The sequence below is a fragment of the Macaca thibetana genome, chromosome 7 (genome assembly GCF_024542745.1).
Source record: "Macaca thibetana thibetana isolate TM-01 chromosome 7, ASM2454274v1, whole genome shotgun sequence".
In the NCBI taxonomy this organism is placed as follows: Eukaryota; Metazoa; Chordata; class Mammalia; order Primates; family Cercopithecidae; genus Macaca; species Macaca thibetana.
The window spans coordinates 85,304,185-85,324,182 of NC_065584.1; the positions used below are offsets into that span (position 1 = coordinate 85,304,185).

A 19,998-nucleotide genomic window follows, 5' to 3' on the forward strand; every position below is an offset into this window, starting at 1 on the left:
ACCCTCAGCAGAGAGGCGAGAACTGAGGAACAAGTAAGAAACTTGACTCAAAGCAAATTCAAATATTTCTCTCCTGATATCTTGAGAATAATTCTCCTTAAAGGCAAAAAGGATAATACGGCAGAAAATGTATATTTGAAATGAGTAGCATTGTTATGATTAATAACAACAAAATAGTAGTAATAATAATCTATTATAGACCAGAATAATTATATCTATATATGCCCAATATTGAGGATAGGGCTACACACTTCTGCAGATTTGACTTACTTGGACTGACCAGAAGTTGTGTGCCAGTTCCGAATACGAGTTTCTGAAAGCCTGCGTTCACACTCTGACATAACTCTGTACAAAATGGGACCCTGTCACTGGGCCATAGCCTGGGATTGCCAAGTCACATGCAAGTTAGTTACTAAGGGTGTTTCTACGTCTGCATGCATGTGCCAAAGTGGTAGGGGGCATCTAATTTTACTATTTAACCTTAATTCTCCTAAGATCATCGGAAGATGACAACAAATAAGATAGAACCCAACTGAAGATTCTGCTTTGTATACAGTGGATTATATAAAAGTGTCACTAATATTCAAGTTAAAAAAGTTATTCATATAATTACAGAGTTTCAGTTCTAGATAGGACCTAGGGAAGTTTTATCCATATACACTTAACTGTCTGTTATTATACATGTTTCTTGCAAGAGTGATGCCCATGGATACTGTACAGTGCAACATTATTATTGCCAATTTGTCTTCTAATTTAACTACCAGACAAAACTATGTGCCCTTCCCCCCAAAAAGAAAAAAAAATCAATGAAAACAGATGTCCTTCAACTGTAATATAAGTCAGGTTATTTCATGGAACTTACTTGCTTCAACAAATAGTTTTGTTCCTGCTCCAAAGACAGTTTTGAAGCCTCCAGTATTTCCCACAGTGATTTGCACTGTGACAAAATGGGCCATTTCCTTCTCCTTCCATTTTTACACTACAGCTGGGGAGCAGGTCTAGGGAGCCTATACTAAGGTGTTAGTAATAAGGAGGACATTTTTATACTCCCCTTGTAAAACCTATTTTTTTTTTTTCCTGTTTATGAGCATAACTCACACTTCTTACCTATCAGAAGTTTAGTTCACCAAACAGCAGTCACAGCATATGGCCCCAGGACCAGGATCTCCAGGTTCTAGTCCCAGCTCTAGTTTGCACTGACTTTATGACCATTCAGCCAACCTCTCTGGGTCTTAATTTCCTTATTGGGAAAATAAAGAGGTTTGCACTAGATATTTTGAAGCTCCTTCTCAGAGCTAAAGTTCTATGTCCAAAGTGCCTTCACCCTTCATTTCTCTATAACTCATAAACGAGTCAGGCTCTTGTAGATCAGTTATACTGGTGGCTGGTCTCCCTGGGGAAAATAATAGAAACAGTGAAGGAAAGTGGCAGTCAGAACAAGGGAGTGGCAGCAGCCAGTTCCCCTCTCTCTTCTCCTTATTGGGGTAAATGCTCCCAGCAACTCTGTACTTTTTGTTTTGTCATTGAAAGGGGAAGAGCACTCTTTAGACACTTGGACCATCCATGTCAAGATTTCCTGAAGTGCGCTCTCTAACTCATAGCAATATCTAAAGCAGCAAAGATAAATTCTAAGCATTTCACCAGTCACTGTGATTGGCATCACCTCTCATTTCTAAGTAAACTAGGGCACAAGCTCTGCGACATCATGCAGTAGAAACAGGAGGGCTTTCAGGTGTGGTGGTGGACGCCTGTAATCCCAGCTACTCAGGAGGCTGAGGCAGGAGAATCAAATCGCAGTGAGTTGAGATTGCACCACTGCACTCCAGCCTGGGCAACAGAGTGAGACTCTGTCTCAAATAAATAAATAAATAAAATTAAAAAAATTAAAAAAGAATAAAAGAAAGAAAGAGCAGGGCTTTTTAGTCAGGCCGGCAGACCCAAGTTTAAATTTAGGTCCTTTACATACTAGCTTTGGGATCTTGGACACTTCTTTCTCTGAGCCTCAGTTTCTTCTTTTGTAAAATAGGATACTTCCCCCTACCTCATAGAGATATTTGAGATAAACAATTCTACATGTCATGCATCTAGCATAGTATCTAAACATCGTAGGGACTGAGATGGTGGTTATTATTCCTATGTTAAGTTAGGTTGTTGATTAACAGGGCTATTTCCTGAGGGTTATAGAATTTGTTTATGAAATACAAGATTCCATACTCTTGAGTCCTATAAACTCTCAGGTGGTATAATAGCGAAATCCCAGAACAACCGATTTTGAGGGCTTTGACCCCCTCATCCACTGGAGGAGTCAGAGGTGCAGAGAGGGGCGATGACTCATTCCAATATCACACAGCCAGTTGGGACCAAATCAAACCTAGAACTCTGGACTGAAACCAGAAGCCTTGGGTTTCTTTCTCTGTACTTCACTGACTCTTCTTGGATGATGTTTAGTATAAGGGGGCACATCTCTGGAGTGAATTGGGAGTGTTTTTTTGGGGGCATGGGAAAATTACCTTGAATATCCTCTTCTAAATGCACCTCTGAATCCACGGCAGTGGAAGTAGAAAGGATCTATTTGATCATGACAATGCAATTTTCTGCTCTTCTAGCTCTTCTAGCTCTAGCGGTTAGCTAAATTCCACCCCAAAGAAAGCATGCTTAAATAGTCTTTAATACTTTCACTCATTTATCTGGATGTCACAATTCTTAATGCTTCAGTAATAGATTAAAAATAAGATATAATGACAAAAATAACATCACCTTTTCTTCTGCTTATTGTCACCAGAATACATTTTGTAATTACCATAGAATCTCAAACTTACTCAGTTCCACTTTTAGCTGAGTGCCTGTCCCAAAGGTGAGTTTGTTTCCTCCTCCCATGAGTATCACAGTGTTTGATGCCTCACAATAAACTCCCTTTTAGGCCACTTCACCCCTTTTCTTGATGTGCTCTAATGAGTGAGAAAACACTCAAGCTTTAATATAGCTATTGAGTTACTCCTAGGAGAAAAAAGTGCCCCAAATGGGATAAATTCATGGACTTTTTGTACTAAGAGACCAGAGAGGCCACTGGACCCACTTCCCCATTTACAGATAAAGAAACTGAGGCTTAGAGGCAAAAGATCTGGCCTAAGTTACATTGCTAGTTGGTAGCAGAGACCAAAACATGGCTCTATTTCAATCCCAATCTAGCATTTCTTTCTCTCCACCACAGGCTCAAATGTACTGTGTCATTTGCTTAATTTTCTTCTTCCCTTTGGCCTGGAAACTTGATTTCTTTGGGTGTTTGATTTCAATTAAACAAGAATTTATCAAGTACTTGCTTTTGTAAAAGGACCATATCAGACACTTCATGGAATATTAAAGAGTGTCTATTCTCAAGGATCTTTTGGTTCAAATAGGCAGATATTCTCAGTAAGAAAAGATTTCTGTAGCTGCATATGTCACAGATTGTCTAAGATTCCACAGCTAAATTTGGGATATGGAGGGCTAGAGGAATGTGAAGGGTGCTCGGGGAGAGACCACAGTCTAGGCTTTAAACAGGAAGTGAGGCTATTTCTGGAAAAACCACGTTTGTCCTAATTGTCTAGAGTATTAGTCTCTTCTCCATCCTGACCTAGTGAATTAGTTCTACTGTTATTTCCAACTCTTCTATTAGCTATTTTCATTTTTAAATGAAGAGTCCATGGAGGCTCAATCTTAAATTCACAGAACATCGATAATAAAACAAAGATGATGCAATCCATGAGGATAACACACAAGACATATAGAAACCTTAAACCAGATAAGGGGAAAACATGGGTGGGATGGGGTCAACATGTACCTGGAAAGACTAGAAGCATTGTCCCCTTCCCAAAGGTGAGTGTGCTGTATCCTGAATTCACACTGTAGCAAATCCCCATACAAAAATGACCTGCAGTGTTTCAACCCATGGTCTACTTAGGGAAAAGGAAAGAAAACCTTCATTTATGGAGAACCTATTATGAGCCAAGTGGATTAATAATATGCATAATTACACTACCTCATTTGGGCCTCAACTGTGCCACAAACTTAAATATTATTATCCTCATTTTACAAATGAAGAATCGGTGATCTGAGGCTGAGCAGGGGCCAGCACTGCTAACAAAGATGTAAGTATCCTGGATCCACAAGACGCTTTGGCAGAGGATGGATAAATCTTAGGAGGAGCTATGAGAGAAGACTCCTCTTCCTTGTTCCTTCTAGAGAGGGATTACAGCTATATTAGGGTGCTAGAACCAGACATCAGAACTCTAGTAACAGTGCTCCTAAAAATCTCCAGCTCATTTTCCATTATACAATCATTTCCTGAGACATGAAGACATTTTACCTCAATCTTTCTGTTGCCTCTCTGACGCCTTACTTACCAGGCCTGACCAGGAGTCTGGTCCCACTCCCAAAGATCAATTTATAGTCGCTATCCATCCCACAGTGTTTCTTAGTCAGTCAAAAACACACAGAAGCCCACACATCCTTTTCACACCTAAGACATAGAGATATGGCCTTTTCACCCACAAGTAGATATGGGTTACGTTTTAACTTCCTTTTTACACAGGCCATTTGACTCCAATTTGGGGTATTTACTGAGTATCACTTGAAATGAAGTTTCTACCTGCCCACATCTCTGGCTCTGTTGCCATCAAACTCATGATGTTCAACTCCATTTACCCAACAGATGTAGCTAGCCCTTCTTTCATTTCCATTACAGTTATCAATTTTTAGATTCCTGACATAGCGTCACCCCTAATTTTAACTTCAATCAATCTGAAACTTCACGGAATAGCATCCAGATCATCATGAGTGGCAGCTTCTTGCTCCCCCGAGTCAACTCATTTTAGAAGCTCAGTGACTCCTTGTTACTCACTTGAGTCCCATCCAGCCCCCAGAACCAAGCATCCCTCTGATTAAAGGACACCCACTCTGCTTTAAGCTTGGTAAAAAGTACCACTTGTCTTCTCTTTAGTTCTTTTCTTTGCAAATCCACTGTTTTCCATTGGCTTCACAAGCAATGTCTTAGCTTTTTTGATACTAAGAAGAAACACAAACTGGATAAAACAGTACTAAGAGCATGCTAAGGGATGTTATTATACAATCCCTTCATTTCAGTCTCCTGAAACAGTCAGAAAAGAGCAGGCCCACTATATCCCTTTATGTGCTCCAAATGTTACGGTCTGAGAGAAGACAACACAAGGAAGAGGAAATGTATAGGAAATTGGACTCACTTGGGATGACTTGGAGCTTTGTTCCATTTCCAAAGGTAACTTTCTGGTAGCTTCCAGAATTCACACTGTAATGCCTGCCTTTACAAAATGACTTCCCTTCCCCTGCCCTTTTCATTTGGGTAGCACTTGAGCCACTATACTTCAGTAGAAGAGAGAGTGCTTTTTACCAATGCCTAGGGCTACAGATTACATGTAAATGGCTATTTCACTAAGAACCTACAAATTCTCACGTTAAAAGAATTCTACGATCTGACATAGTTTTTCTTTGTTCTATAAACAATATTTTACATGTGGATAGCATTTAAGAATTTACAAAATACTTTCACATAGATTAGCTTATCTTTAAAGTAACATCTGAACCCCGTAAATATATATACCTATTACATACCCACAACATTAAAACAAGAAATCTGAGGTGATATTAAATGTTTTCATTTTATAGATAAAGAAACTATGGCCCAGGTTCACTAATGAAGTCAGGTTAGGAGAACTGGAAGTGCTCAGCCAGACTTTCTGCCTTTTTCTTTAGGATCAACTCTCTAGGCTGTTTCAGCCTGTGATGTTTGGTTCATCCACATGGCTATTTTTTTTCACAGCTAGCTCTTCTATCCTCCGCACCATTACTTTAACATTTCTTCCTTCATTGGAATCCACTTAACTCTGCAGAAACCATTAATTTCTTGACACTTGGGCCTTCCAAATACTGCAGTAAGTTTAGTGGGTCTCAGTAGCCACATTAAGCCTCCCACTTTAGTGACATATTACCTACTTACCAGGTTTTACTGATAATCTTGTCCCACTCCCAGAGATGAATGTGTTATAAATCACAGCACTGTGCTGCCTGACAAAAATGCCCGAGTTACCTTGATAATAGATTAATGTGATTAGCGTGCAGCCATCCTCCCTCATGGGAGCTCTGGTTGGGATTCCCCCTTTTTGATACTGGAATAAAGACTAAGCCATGGAATTAAGCCTGAGAAAACCTCTTTTCAGGGTGCAATAGTGGTACAATAGATGTAGTCAAAAGCCTAAGAAGAGTCCAAGTGATATTCTCTAGACTACTCTGAAACTTATTTCTTTCAAGGAGATTTACATAATTTCCCCAAGTAATCTTGTTTTACTAGCCAAAGGATAGCAACTCTGACCCCAATTTTTACCTAGGAATCAACACCTGTACATAATCTCATTTTACCACTGTTTAGCAAACTACTCATATCCTTGTAGGTAATCTTTCTTTCTTCTATGAATTAAATTTTTTTATGAGCATGGAATAGGACAGGGGCTATGGTTGGAGCATTAGGGGTGTGAGACAACATCCAATTTTCCCATTCGTTTAAATGGCTTTCCTCATTAAATGTCAATATTCCTTAACTCAAAGAAAGAGGAGGCATTTGGTCACCTGTGCAACATATGACTACAGGATAAGTACAAACACTATGATCAATAATTATCAGGTACTTACTGGAACTCACTGATAAGGTGGTTCCCTTCCCAAAGATCAGTGCAGTTCCAGCCTGGTTGGCACAGTGAAATGAGGCCCTGCAAATACCTCATGTACCCGCTCACTCAAATCCACCTCGGACAAAACTATAAATGATGGAAATTTGTATTCTGTCCTTGCCCTTGGTGCAAAAATCTCAGTGGGTTTTAGTATTTGGGTATGAAATAGCAAAGCTCTGTAATTTCATGAAAAAGAGAGGCAGTTGGTGCTACGTCTTTTATTCACTCAGTAACTGTTCACTGAACACCTCCAAAGTGTAAAGACATTGTGCTGGCACTAGGGATATGGTGAAAGCCACTTAGACACTATCCCTGTCCTCCTGGTGCCTATGGTCTAGAAGAAGGCAAACAATAAATACATAGATAGTATCATGTTAAGTGTTGATAGTGTGTGAATTAAAATCAGGCTAAATAACACGGTAGAGAGCAGCCAGGCAGTGGCTGTGTTTGACGACTTGTTAGATTGTCTGGGTAAGAAAGGCCTCTCTGAGGTGATGTCTAAAGTGAAGTCTAGGCTTGGAGGAGTTAATCATCCTCCCTTTTGAGATAAATGGAGGGGCTGAAAGAGCAGAGCCTGGCTCCGAGTCACACAGAGTGTCCACATGGACACTTAGATCATGCCTTCGCCCTGCTGAAGTGTTAGATATAAATCTAACCATGTAAATTCCTGGTTAGAAAAGGTAAAGACAGACAGATTTTCTTTCAGAGTGATTTTGGCATGTTATCTGGGCAACTGGAAGCTTTGGCCCTGGCCATGGAGAGCACTGAGGTTGCAAGGGGCTGCCAGCTGCAAGAGAAAGTGTTTGCATTTCAGAGCAGACTTCTCTGATGGAACTGATCACTGAGCTAAGGAGACGTCTTCCATACTGCTTCTCTGTTAAGCTGCCATTCTGCTTCCCTGTTAACAACGCCAACTCCCACCTGGCAGAAGTGAGGATGGAGAAGGCATGAAGAATGCTCTGCTCCCCATGAAATATGGATAAATTGAGAACTTTTGGCAGTCCACTTAGATTTCCAAAAAAGCGTATTGTCTCAATAACTACTCAAATTCAGAATTCATTTGTAATGATACTTACTAAGATCCACCTTTAACATGGTCCCCCTTCCAAAGATCAGCTTCTGGCCATCTGAAAACCCACAGTGATCTATTGTACCACAAAAACCAAAGGATGCTTCATTTCCAAGCATGGTACTTCTCCCAGGGTTCTTTCGCTTGGTTGAAACCTAATCTAACACTAAACACATATTTAGCTAAACTCAAGAAAAATTTTAAGCTCACACACTCTTTGGAATGGTAGGAAACTTCAGAAACCATTTACTATAAGCTCTCAACCTCACACATTTCTCTCCTGAGTGACCTCCGGTTTCTGAAGATCTCAGGGAAGGCCTTGCTCACCAATTCTCATGTTCTTTTATTTCTTATTATTAGAGAAGTCCACCTTATATCCAAACCCAACCCTTTCTCTGCCATGGCCAAAGTCCATTAAATTTGTTCACCTTTAAGTTTACCCTCAAATGAAATTTTTCATAAAACCTAATTATTAAAAATCATGAATCATTTGACCACCCATCTTTTTCAAAGAGATTTCATATGTATTATATCATCATATTATCTCATCTGAATTTCACAGACTCCTTTGAAATAGTCAAGTTTGGAATAATAATCTCCACATTTTAGATTAACTGAGGCTGAAAGAGCTCAAGTGATCTTCTCATGGCTGCCTAGTGAGTGAGTGGCTGAACAGGGGTCCACACTGTTTTTTGGCTTCTAGTTGAATGCCTTAATGATTTATTTTGCACACATTCATGTATTGATCATATTACCTTGCCTTTCAAGTATGCCTCCTTTCTTATTCCCTCCCTCAATGAAAGAGACAATATCATCAATAAAACAATACCTGCCTCCAAAAGAAAACCCTCTAAGCTCAATTCCTTTTCAGAGCAGTGACTTTTTAATCCTCACACACTTTCTGTGAACCAGAAGATAAGGGTTACCAATATTTCAGTTACATTAATTGGGAAAAATGAGGGCCAGAGGAAATAAATCAGAATAATGGTTATAGAGGCTGCAGCCTGGTACAGACAGCAATATTTTGAACATTAGAAATTGTAAGTCCTTGCTCTGCTATTGTGACCATGTTCAAATCAACTACTCTGAATAGAGAGAAACGCCATATCCATCTTCATCTGCCCCTTGGGAAAATCAGATAAGAAATGTGAAGAAATAAGGAAAGTATCTTTTACTATGTGTCTTCTCTTAAGAAAATAAACTCTAGAAAACACCAGATAACATTATCCTTTATCCATGCTGAATTTGTACATAAGTGCACACGTATGCATAAGAGCAACATAAAACATTTTAGAGACAAGTTTGAGACATTAATTTGGGCCAACACGGCACACTGAATTTCAAACTGATGACAAGGCTCAATTGTGGGTCAAGCCCCAGTACTCACTTGGTTTAACTAGCACCCTGGTTCCTCCTCCAAAAGTTAGCTTGTTGCTTGCAACATTGATCACACAATGATTTGAGGCCCAGCAAAAACCACAGGGACCAAGAAAATAATACTCAGTCGGTGCTCAACAAAGGACATTTTCTATGGTATAGGAAAGTGGAGAGTTTGCAATGTGCAGGGTAATCCTGTCTCCTAGCACTGTATCCTCTTCATAGAGCTGGAATGCTTGCAAGTGGGCACATGTTTGGGTCTAACCCCTTCACATAGTTATTCACTGCTCTGCTCTGGCAATTTGGATTTTCTCTGTGAATAAGGATAATATTAATAGCTCTCAACCATAACCTCATTCAGGGGCCCATTTGGCCATTTTTGTCTCACAAAGGCAATTTTCTCTGAAAACAGAAAGCCCTAGAAGCTCCAGAGAATCTTCAGGGTAGGGCTATCCATACATTCAGAATGGAAATGCTGAGCACCATATACATGCATGCACTTGCTAACAGGGTTTCTGTATTTGATTGAGTGCTCAGGAAAGGCCCCAAAGAGAGGACAAATACTTTAGTCTTAGGTCCTCCCAGGCCCTTCCAGCTGCCATACCCACTGGGTATTGTGGATCAACTTTATTTCTCAGTGAAAGTTTCAGACCCAGACTCCCTCCAGCTACTCTAGAGCCCATCCATTGGTGAGGCTAAGTGCTGAGGAAGCAGGGGAACAGGCTTCTTGGGGAAAGTTTACAGAGAACCACAGAGAGGTCATTCTCAATAAGAAGGAGTGCAGTGACAGATGGAGCCTCTGACAGGGAGATGGCCAAGAGTCACAGGACCCAAGGAAAACACACCTTAGAAAGATGTTCTCATTCGCTTGCCCATTCTGGGTGGAGGGCCATGTCCTTCCCCAGGTGTTGTGTGTGGACCAGAGCAGGTGCTTTGGGATGCTCACATGTTTTAGTGGGACCTCCCTTCTTTGCCTTTGGTGGGGACCATCAAGTCCTCTCTGATTCCTGGGTTCCTAAAAGGGACTTTCCTTCACCTTTGCTTCCCTCTGCTTCCTCATCCTAATCTACCTAGCGACTGGGGTCTTCCAGGAGGGGAAATACACATATCTCTTTAGTTTCAAGACTAAAGGAGTTAATTCATCTCCGCTTTTAATTTATCCACAGTAATATTTCCCTGGAATAGAAAGCAAGTCACTCACCAGGCCAGACAGTCAACTGAGTTCCTCTTCCAAAGTATAGCTTCCCCAGGGTTGAGCCTCTGTCGGCACAGTGCTGGTCCCCTTTGCATAAACTCAGCCCTAATGTTTCCCATCCCTTCTCCCCCCAGCTTTGGAATATAGGGTTGAAAATTTGCCTCCATCCCCTTTAAGCATCTGTAAGTCTTTTTCTTGCACAGACAGCAGTCTAAGCTGGACAGTCAGTCCTCAGATGCTTTAACTCCAGGGACAAGTGATCTGTGGTAACAATAGCCTTTCTACCTTCAGAGTTCCCTCCCATCAGAAAGCAATTACACATCCTTTTGAGTGTGTTTAAATTGGAAGGACTTTTGCTCCCCTGGTCCTATTTTCCAGTACAAAAGGCTGCTCACTTACTTGGAGTGACATTATATTTGGATGACTTTCCAAAGCTGAACTTGTAAAATCTTTGATAGCCACATCTGTCCTCTGCAAAATCACCTCATTTCCTTCATTCAACCTCTGATCCTCCCTTAAGACATTCCCTTTATCTCTTCTTTCTTTTTTTCCTCCTTGATATCTCCTATTATTTTCTCATTTACTGTACTGGGAAATCATACCCCACTATCTTCAAGGTGTAAAAATCCCAAGTAGGCTTTAGCTTATGAATAATTTGCTGAACTATTTCTTTGGCTAACAAAATAGTAAAAATAGAAGAAACAAGTCTGAGCTCACCTATTAATCCTCCAGGCTTGAGTCATGGGATCTTAGCATTTAGAGTTGAAAGGGAGCCCAGAGGTGATTCAGTCTAATAGCTAATATGGCATAGAAGTGCCTTCTGCAACATCTCATGGTTAACCTTAGGGATCTGGCATGAAGATATCTAAGGAAGAAAAGTTCCATACTTCACAAAGCAGCCTTTCCACCGCAGGGCATTTCCACTTGTTCAACAATGTTTGAGAGGACGTTGGAGGACATCTTTCACCTGCTGGTTTTGATTTGGCCTCCACACTCACCCTTTACCTGGTCTACATAGTAGTTCTTCAAATATTTGAAAGGAGTTAACTCTCTCACTTAGAGACCTGAGATAATTTCAGATAATTAGCTCAGTTTTTATCTGACCACGAAGACTGTGCCACCAACAAATGTACCATCTTAGGAGGAGATGTTCTGAGGTGACAGAGAAGGTGAGGGAGACATGTGAGGTAGAAAAATTATGGTTCTAACACAAACTGGGAAAGCTCTTGGAATTTAGTTCTTGACCGTTGCACTTCCTAGGTGAAATTGCTTAAAAACCTACCCACCATTTTGCTTAAAATTATTCTGGACTTTTCTTTCTTACTTACTTGCTCTTACAGTTACTGTGGTTCCGGCTCCAAAGCTGAGCTTGTAGTTGTTAGAGCCACAGTGCGAGGTCGCCCTACACAAACCTCACCAAGACCATGGTTAAGAGAGTGGGCTGGGGGACAGGCAGACCTGGCTCTTAATCTAGCTCTGCCCCTCATCTGCTGTAAGCTCTTGGCTAACTATTTCAACCTCTTTGCTTTAGTTTTAACTTTCACACAGTTTCCTCATCTGTGAAAGTGGAGATAGGTAATATCTATCCCAGAGGGTTGTTAGGAGGGTCAAATGAGTCAAGGTATGAAAGGTGCTTTGCACATTGCGAGTATTGAAGAAATGTTAGTTATTAGGGTATTATCAAGGGGATCTAATTCTTTTCATCTTCAAATAATACATACAATTTTAATTGTCTCTGAAATTCTGGATATTCAGGGGTGCTTTAAATTATATCCAAATGCTCTTTTGTTAAGTGGCAACAGTTAAAATTCAGGCATTTTCCTTATATAGAATAGCACCTTGAGAACACGGTTGGCAGTTTCAGCATGTTTACTCGATCATAGGATTGTTTACTACATATCTGTTCAAATGACATATGAATATGGGTGGGGACCCAAAATGCAAAATAAAAGAACTCAAATACAGACTGAAAACAAGAATTTAGCATAATGTGTTAGTAACTTTTTCTTCTAGGCAACTATAACTTACTTGGTTTTACATTGAGTTTGGTCCCAGATCCAAAGTAAAATTTGTTGAAGTTGTACACCATGTTTACTAGCATTACAAAAAATCCCCTGGCACTTCCTAAAAAGGAGACTTGTTATCCAGAGATGACTAACCAAATTAGACCAAGACTAACCCAACCCCACCAGTTCTTTGCTAATTCACTGGAAAATTTGAGAACCAAAGTGAGGAATGAGCAGGGAAGGCACATTCATTTTCAGAGACAGGCAAGATAAGGGCAACTGGTTTTCTTCAGTGGTTTTATTGATTTCTTTTCTTTAGTTTTCTGCTTGGGTTCATTCTTGTGTCCTCTGTGCTCAATGCACACAATATTGGAAACAAGGACACTGCAAGTAAATGTTCTTTACCTTTCTCTTTTTTTAATTATAAATGAAAATTACCCGCAGGTGGACTTAACTAAGGGGAAAATTCATATTCTGCCTTTAGCTCCAGGGTGATCTGGAAGCTTCTCTTTGAGACTCTGTATCTGAATCTGGGTTGCACTTGACAACTAGACCTGAGCTTTTCTTAAGGACACCCTGAGCAACGCCAGCTGGCCAGTGCTCTGTATGTATGACCTAATAAGATCAATATAGTCTTTCTGTCACAGTACCTAAGTTATACAACCACGTAGATTTTAGCACCCACGTTGACACTCTCCTTCCAGACCCCACAGTTAAACTGTCCATTGTGGCTTTTTTTTTTTTCTTCCTGCTTGCGTATTCCCTTCAGAAAAAAAGAAGCAAAGAAAAAGAGAAAAAAAGAGGCTGCAGTGTTGGTTGTCATTTGCAAGTGTAGATGAAACATTATTTATGGGCAAAATATTTTGCTGACAATTTCAAGAGAAAAGAAACCTTAGTGCCAACAGTTAGACGCCCACACAGTGTGGAGTTAAACAGATCTCAACAAATGAACACAGTTATGAGAAACAACATAGAAGTGACTTCAGTCTAAGCCAAGTAATTACAACTCTCATGCAGTTTTGGAGGGCAAGGGGCTTACTTGTTCTCACTTGTAGAAATGATAAACAATGTGTTACAGCAGTGCTTTGCTGGAAGGGCACCAGAGAGCTACAGAACTAGAGCCTCATTTAAATATCTTAAATATAGGCACTTCTATGTTTAAAGACTTATTTAGAAATAGCTACTAGAATAGACTAGAAATGTAAGTGGCCAACTAGATTTGGTGTGAGATAGTTTTTGTAGCATATAGTCTGGTTCTAGCGCAAATATTATCAGAAACAGAGGTTCACCTTATGGAATCTGTTCTCATTATTCAGCAATCCTTCTAAGTTAAAATGAAATTTTTTCTATTCATTTTCATCAACTCCTATTATTAAAAGCCGTAGCAAAAAGGCTTCTCTTTCTCTTCTTGGTCTCTGATAAATAATTCTTTGCTCACATTACCCTTTCTAGTATGCATTGTTGCTGTCTCTCCCCATCTTCAACCTCAGGCCCATTAAGTTACATGTACAGAATACATTTATAGATTAGTAAATCAGTGCAAATAGTATTTAATTGTGGCAGCCTACCAGGTACAACGGTCAATTGTGTCCCAGATCCAAAGGTCAGTTGCCAGCCAGAACCAGAAGAAACACTATGATTTGCTCAACAACAAAAACCAGATCAAACAGGCCAGGTTGGCAGAGCACTGAATAAATAGTTGGCAGTGGTTCCTTTATGAATTAGGCCTGCGTCACTGTCACTTTAGGTTTGGTCTGGAGTAGACAAATTGACTGTCTACAAATCCTAAACGAACCCTCCTTTGTCTTTACAATCCCATTTTGTTTTAGGGGATCTTTGCTTTCCACTTTCCACTACAAAGTTCTAAACATCAACTGTGTATTTTCCATGTATGTATAGAGCAAATACTCTGCGATTTTAGGTGTCAAAACAGCACTTGAATCTTTTCATCCACAGAGACTCACTAAGTCCAGAATAGAGAATATGCCTCCTCTGTTGTGGGCATTGCTGGGTTACATCATCAGAGAACTGTCTAAATTCTTGAATCCTCCCAAGACTGAGTCTATAGAATCTAAGTGAGGTAGGTACAGAGCTGGCATTGTCCAGTTAACTTGGCCACTCATTTCACATTAATAAAATAACTTCATAATAATCAATTATCAGAGAAATTCCTAGTTTTCTACTTCAATTTTGGGACATTTCCCTTCCCCTGACTAAAGTGGTATGTGTGTTAGTTATCTGCTAAAGGACTTTAAAACTGCAGCAAAAATTAGTTTTAGTATTTCCTAAGGAAGTAATGATGGTATAAGAGAGTCATGCCCAAGAGAAATCAGGGTATGCATTGTCATATCCGGGAAGAAACATGGAATCCACCTCCAGAATGTAAGTTGCATGAGGGCAAGATCACACTGAGTTTGTTTCCTGTTGGATCCCTGGTTTTGGCACCGAGCCTGGCAGAGTGCAAGTACATGAAAATATTTGTCAGATGAATCTTGCGGACTCCTCAAACTTCAAGTTTGAGCAAACTGACAGGGTTGGCAAATTAGAAACCTAAAATCTAGTTCTAGCTCAGCCATAGACTGGTTATGGGGCTGGGATCAGTCTCTTCAATGAGCCTCAGTTTTCTCACCCATGGAGAAAGTCAGAAAGGAAGGTTGTCAAGGCTCTCTCTGCTCCGTGAGGCTATGCTGTATGAATTTTTGGCCAAAAGTCTCAGAAACAGGAAGTCTCCCTCAGTAGTCATGAGTTAACTTTTTTTAAAAAAGTGGTTTTTCAGACTTTGAGAGAGGCTAATCACATTACTTTTGGTTAATGATCATTATTTACAAGATTCTTCCCTTCTATAAATTGACAATCTTAGCCAAATAGAATAGTGTCTTAGAGGGTTTGTTAAGGAATTAGCAATCTTGTCACCAATTACTACATAAATCCAGGGATATGATCACAGCCAATACCCCGAGTATCCAGTCATACATTTTAGTCCCAACACATATATTCAAGAGCAATTCCCAGAGACACACTTACATAGCCCATTTTGCACCGAGATGCTAGATCCTAGCCAGGGCAACGTTTGGCTTCCTATTTGATGCTCATCCCCCTCTCTAAACATTCTTCACATAGTGTATAATTGGGTCTAAATCAGCCCTTAATCCACAGACACTGCTTAATCCAGGGATACAATTTTATACTTACTGGGCTTCACAGATAACTCGGTTCCCTGTCCGAAGATAAGCTTTCCTGCCTGGTTATAATTCACACTGTGTTACATATCCTGTCAAAAACACATCCAATCTGCCTGAACACATTTCTAATCCTCCACCCCCAAATCCACGGCAGATTGCTCCCACACCACAGCATGAATCATGGCTATACTGCTTATTGTAACTTTTTTCCTTAAAAGGGGAATAAGGGTATTCACACCGGAGACTGATAGAGAATAATGAGAATTCCTATTTATCCAAAAAACGTTTCTATTTAACACCAATCTGATCTCTCATTTTTGCTTAATGGCTTTGGGTACTGCTGTTCAGGGAAATGGCTTCCTTTCAGATGTGTTTCTCACAGCCTCAGCCCTGCATGCCAAATATTAAGGGCAGGTGAGGCTCCAGGGAATGGGGCTTACCTGGTATGACCACAACCTGGGTCCCCGCTCCAAACTGCAATTTTCCCCAGCTGTCAGTTGTCACACTGTGACAAACACCTCTACAAAATGGCTTCCCCAGAGAAGACAGCTGCTAAATGAAGACAAACTGCTCATGGGGAGACAATCTTGCTACAAAATGAGGCAACTGCATGATATGAGATATAAGCTTTTCCCCCTTTCTCTTCTAATTTCTCTTCTTTCAAGACACTAAGGATGGTGTGTGCCAAGAGCTGCACCTCTTGGGCGGCAGGGGCAGAAAGCCAGACCGCTGGGGTCAGTGAAGCCTGGGCGTCCGCTTTAGACGCTGCAGGAATAGAAAGAAACCCACCAGCCGAGGAGTTTACCCAAGGTCAGACCCAGTCCTCAGCTCTACTCAAATGACAGCTGATCACAACAGTTGCTCTGTCATTTAAATAACTTGATGTTTTGAATTCACGAGCCTAGTAGAAAAACTACTTCAGGATGCTTGGGTTCTGTTCCTGTTGGAACAGGGTTAATCACTGGCCTCTACTTGCCTGAGTTTGTTTGTTTATTTGTTTGTTTTGAGATGAAGTTTCACTTTTGTTGCCCAGGCTGGAGTGCAATGGCGTGATCTTTGCTCACTGCAACACCCACCTCCCGGGTTCAAGCGATTCTCCTGCCTTAGCCTCCTGAGGAGCTGGGATTACAGGTGTCTGCCACCACGCCCAGCTAATTTTTTGTATTTTTAGTAGAGATGGGCTTTCACCATGTTGGCCAGGCAGGTCTTGAACTCCTGACCTTCAGGTGATCCACCTGCCTCAGCCTCCCAGAGTGCTGGGATTACAGGCATGAGCCACCGTGCCCGGCCCTGAGTTTTGAAATCTATCAAATGGGGATGACTATGCTGGAGTCCCCTTCTGAGGAAGACCTTGTCATCAGATGGTTCTTATTCAAGTCTGACAGTAGATGGGTAGATGGGCCCCAAGGCTGGGCTTATTGGTGGGGTCCTGGTGGGTTTCTTCCCCCACCACAACCTCTTAAAGCTCCTTCAAGGATGAAGAAGGTGATGAGGTACTAGCCTTGGTCTGCTCAACACTTTTAATGTCCATCTGACCCAAGAAGGCACCTGTGGAAAAGAGGGCAGGTTTTCCTCTTGGAGATAATAATATTCAGCACACAATGTAAATTATATGTCACTTACTTGGCTTGACAAGCAGCCTTGTCCCCTTCCCAAAGATAAAGGAGAAGCTTTGTCCTTCTGCACAGTGATTATCTCAGCATCAAAATCCTACCAGCTCAGCTTTCCCCAACACAAAGCCTCCCCAAGAAGGGACCCTCCAATGGAGTGCATTTCCTCCAGTGACCATCACACGACCTTGTGATTTCCTTCCTGAAAAAGTGAACCCTTCCTCTTTGTATCTTCCTTATGGTTCTGTTTCTCACTCCTTTTTTTACCTCCTTCTCCATCACCACTGCTGAGGTCACAGTGGTCCCCCGGCCTCAAGGCCCTGCAGCTTCTCCCCACATTGAGCACTGGACTCATTTTCTATCTCCACTTAACTGTACTTACAAGGCAGCACGGACAATCTGGTTCCGGGACCGAAGATAAAATTCTGACCATAGTTATCCCCACAGTGTTTCTGGGCTCAGCAAAAACCCCCTAAAGCTTCCTCCCTCCAGCCTGGGGATCTCAACACCATAAACAACACAGCACTCAGAACCTGTGTTTTTGGCTTTAAAGTGAAAAGGCCAGCTCATTTGTCTGTCAGGCCATGAGAACAAAGGGAGTTTGGGAACCACCAAGCCGGCAAAGGTTCCAAACTTAACCCAGCAACCCCCTGTGTCCTGAAGGATGCAGCTCTGCATTAATGAGCCTGAGTCTTTTTCAGGGAGAGAGGCTCCGGGGACTGGAAAGAGGCTTAAAGAGGTTCTCTCATTTCTCCTCCTGCCTCGAGGCAGGGCTGCACTCCAATCACCCCTGCTAGCAGGGTGTCTATCTCCTTTCAAAAACCCTCTAGAGAAAGTGCCCTGGCAACTACTCCTGACAGCTAATTTTCACTGTTCAAAAACCTATTAGAAAGGTTTTACCACTAACCTAACTCCCTTCTTGCAGTATTAGCCATGTCCTGTGGTCTGAATCCTGGTGGAGATGGAGAGCCGAGCTCCTCCATCTTCTGTTTAATGCTTCCTTTCCCAAATTCAGATGTGTGACTTAACTCCCACCTTGCCCTCAACCTCTTTTCTTTGAAATAAACTGCCTCATTTTGTCTCTGCAGACTTTACTGATCCTCTACCTCCAGGTTGGAGAGTTTCATTTAGTGGCTATTTTCAGGAGCCATATTTCTCATGAGCTTCACTACCCCGAAGAGTAGAAGGACAACCTTGGGATAGATCGCCTTTCCCATGAAGTTTCCATCTTCCTTCTGTCATTGCCCCTCCACACAGGGAGCCTGTCTTTTGGGAAGGGGCTCGGGACACCTTAAAGGAAATCATGCTGGGGGCATTTTGGTGATGGGGCAGTACAAGGTTTCAGTTCTGCAACCCTTGCCCTGCCCTCCTGTGAACCGCATCCTTGCTCCAAGCGTGTGTGTGGAGCCTCGAGAGTCCCAGCCATGCAGCTCTCTACAGAAACCTCTCCCCTGCCTCTGACACTTGGATGATTTTGTATTTAAATTAGTCAGGATTCTTTCTATTTCCACTTTCAAATCCCAGGTGAAGAATTTCATAGAATAGGCTGACATTTCCCCCTCCCCCCCATTCCAGCTCTGCTCCTGATGCATAACGGAGCCTTGACAGAAGAGCCCGAGGGGCGAAACAAAGGCTCTGCAGTGGGTTAGAGATGATGTTTATCATTATTATTAATAGCGAGGGTTTAATGAGCTTTTTCTATGTTCTGAGCACTATGCTAAATACTTTAGCTGTATTATTTCATCTTTACAATGACTTAACGAGGTAGGAATATTTTTTTTTTTTTTTTTTTTTTTTTTTTTTTTTTTTTTTTTTTTTTTTTTTTTTTTTTTTAATTTATTTATTATTATTATACTTTAAGTTGTAGGGTACATGTGCATAACGTGCAGGTTTGTTACATATGTATACTTGTGCCATGTTGCTGTGCTGCACCCATCAACTCGTCATTTACATCAGGTATAACTCCCAATGCAATCCCTCCCCCCTCCCCCCCCTCCCCATGATAGGCCCCAGTGTGTGATGTTCCCCTTCCTGAGTCCGAGTGATCTCATTGTTCAGTTCCCACCTATGAGTGAGAACATGCGGTGTTTGGTTTTCTGTTCTTGTGATAGTTTGCTAAGAATGATGGATTCCTATGCAGAGGTAGGAATATTTTTATCTTCATTTTGTGGATGGGGAAACTGAGGCTCAGAGAGATTAAGTAACTTGCTCAAGGTCACACAGCTAGGTAAGTAGTGGAGCAAGGACTTGAATTCAGGTTTTTCTGTTTCCAAAGCTCATACTATCCTGCTTAATCCATTATTACTTAAGCTCAAAATGTCCAGAGGGGACCCAAGACACGTCAGAGGTGCTGCAGAGGTGGGCTCAGTGCTAAGCCTCATAGTCTGTGGCATTTACTTTACTTGATTCTCAATCCAGATGTACAGAGTTCTAGTGATTCTTTTCAAGTAGATATTTAAATTGCAGCAGGGAGATCAAACTTAGATACGAGAAGTACTTTCTGGCAATAAAGGTTGCCAAATTTTGGAATTAATTACGGAGAGACATTTCCCATCCTAGACCATCCGATATAGTGCGAGCACATCCTATATGGCCAGAGATCCTGCTGGGAAGCCTGGTCAGGGGTGGTGGAGAACCTTCCTGACAGCTTCACTGGCTCATTATTATTTGTTTCTCTATTTCTTTCAACATGTTGTATATGCTCCTGAGAAGCCCTTACCATGAGCTAGAGCAAGAGTCTGCATGTGGGCGTGCGTGTGTGCACACTTGCATGCATACATGCACTCACATCTCATTTTAAAGCAGGGAAGAGAATCAACTGT

At 41.3% G+C, this 19,998-nt stretch overlaps 1 protein-coding gene and 1 gene segment (V, D, J or C); both read right to left on the reverse strand.

The window, feature by feature from the left end:
* Positions 1-2,288, reverse strand: part of OXA1L (OXA1L mitochondrial inner membrane protein) — a 240,727-nt gene extending 238,439 nt beyond the window's left edge. Inside the window, exon 1 of the mRNA XM_050796536.1 lies at positions 2,285-2,288. The gene's annotated coding sequence lies outside the window, so the exon portion shown is untranslated. The remainder of the gene's footprint in view (positions 1-2,284) is intronic.
* Positions 1-19,998, reverse strand: part of LOC126958314 (T cell receptor alpha chain constant-like) — a 55,888-nt gene that overhangs the window by 14,848 nt on the left and 21,042 nt on the right.